Raw genomic sequence first — 2,500 nt, 5'->3', positions numbered from 1 at the left:
GACTGGACTTCTTCTGCAGAGTAGCTAAACAGGTGGGTTGTTAGACCTGCCTGACACAAAACAGCCCTACAGGAGAAGTGAAGGCTGACACCTGGAATGACTCCTCTAGGGTCAAAGAAAGAGCATCCCAAGGCACTGCAGAAAGTGCTGACACTTTTACTCACTCTCCTACCCTGGAGACCCAACTCTGAGGCCTTCACTTTGCTTTCTAGGGGAAAAGAGAAATCCAGCCTGAGGTGGTGACTCACATCTGTGATCCCAACATTTAGCCAGGTCTACTACCTAAGGAGTTCCAGGCCAGCCAGGGCTATATACTGAGACATAGTTGAAAACAAGCAAGCTAACAGCCTCCTCCTCTTTATTCCAGCAGGATCTCACAGGTAGTCACGTTGAATCATGTGCATTTAGAGCTTTGGATTTTGCAGATTTGAGCAAGGAAGCAGGATGTGTGGCTAAGAGGACTGCACCTGAAATGTATCCACTTTTCTGCTGGCAGAAATGATTCCCTTAGCGGGCAGCCTATTTAAATCTTAACAGCAACTCCTCCACCAGGTCAAAAAGCTCTTCCTTATCCAGAGTTAAAAATCTGCATTTTGTAATTTCTCTCAGAGATACTTTTAAGCACCAACTGTGAGGTGGGGTGGGAATGGGGGTGGAGAGCTGCAAGACGTCTCTACAGGTAAATACACTTGTCACCAAGCCTGACAACCTGAGCTATAGCCCCAAGACACACATGAACACACATGGCAGGGGGTGGGGGGGACTGATTCCCATAAATTGACCTCTGACTTCCACCTGTACACCAGGGTATATGCATACACAGTTCCCACCTACATGCAAAAGAAATAAATATAATAAAGAGATTTTAAAAAGAGCCCAGTGGAACAAATCTGCTCCCTCTTGCCCAACAGGCCCGAGGAATATTGTCTTCCAAGTTGGATTTAGCATCATGCTTGTGGTTTAGGTGTCTTTCCTTCCTATGATTCTGTGTGCGGAGGATGTTGATGTTGCCTAGAGAGAGGACCACCCCTAAAGCTTATAGAGGTTCCTCTAGGATGATCTTGGACTCCAAGTGTGCTATCCTCTGCTCTCTGCAGATCCAAAAACTGTCCCTGGGGCTGGTGAGATAGCTTGTCCATTAAAGATGCTTGGTGGCAGGCCTGACGACCTGAGTTTGATTCCTGGGACCCACAAGATGGGAGGAGAAAACCAGACTCCCACTAGTTTTTCTCTGGCTTCCAGACAAGTGCTGTGGCATACAAGAAACCCTGCTCCCCACGCACACACAAATAAATGCAATCTATATTTTTAAAGTCTACCCTGGATTGCCAGGATGCTGTGCTTTAGCTAATGTGGGAAAGCAATCCCTAAGCTTGCAGAAGCAAGTGTGATCTAACCCCCCCCCCCCACACACACACACTAAAGTTCGTGTCTTTGCTGTGGTGGTGGTGGTGGTGGTGGTGGTGGTGGTGGTGGAGGAGCATCCAAAAGATGTTTTCCATATTAAATTGTATCTGAAAAGGTCAGGCTTTTCAAAATATAGCCTCATCCGCCTCAAACCCCCCCCCCAACTCCTTTGGCTCCTGTCACTTTGAACAGGCAGTTTGCTGTCAAAGACTCAATTTCACAGAAGGTAATCTGGGCACATGCTGGAGAGGTAATTACATCCAATCTATGGAGGGCGGTGACAGAACACCCTCCCCTCTCCGTGCACCTCCCCCACCCCCATCTGCTCACAGCTTGTCTCTCCATACTCAAACTGCCCTTGGCATACTTAGACATTGTGGTCTCTTTCACTCTGTGTGAGACAGCCAGTCAGGAACAGCCAGCAGTGAATGCCACTTAACACAAATTCAGATGTTGACCAAGTCCCCAAGGTCAGATAGTCAGTAACTTCTATAGAAGCCTTGCCTAGGCTGAGTAAGGCTCTTGTGGCCTGGAGAGGGAGAGGGAAACAAAAGGCATAAAGGGCCAGAGGCCCTTGTCTCCAGTAAGTTTACAGGCCTAATTAGAGACAGCCAGACAATTCTCTCAAGAAAAGACTCAAGGATGCTAAAAAAAAAAAAAAAAAAAAAAGTACAAGTGGGTGTGATGGGGAGGGGATGAGAGCCCAGCAAAGAGTCTAAGTTCCTTGAGGGGAGAATCTTGCTTTTGTGTGTCCTGAGGAAGGGCCTCTCTGCTGCCTCATTAACTTTTGGCTTGGAGGAATTACAACAGAATTTAGGCTCCCTGGCCTCCTGCTCTTTCCCTAGAAGGCCTTGGGCTCAAGGATCAGGTTGACAAACCCCAGCTCTGGAGAGGCTCCCAATGGGGGAATTCTCCACACCTTCCTGAGTTGACAGAGTAGGCTTTGGAGGCAAAGTATCTCTCCTCTTAGAGTCCAGCTATGTGGGCCAGGATAAAAATGGTAAAGCTTCCTCTTCTTCTCTATCTGTTCCCTTCCCTTCCCTTCCCTTCCCTTCCCTTCCCTTCCCTTCCCTTCCCTTCCCTTCCCTTCCCT

This window comes from Mus caroli, chromosome X, assembly GCF_900094665.2.
Source record: "Mus caroli chromosome X, CAROLI_EIJ_v1.1, whole genome shotgun sequence".
Classification (NCBI taxonomy): Eukaryota; Metazoa; Chordata; class Mammalia; order Rodentia; family Muridae; genus Mus; species Mus caroli.
This window is presented reverse-complemented; position numbering follows the sequence as displayed.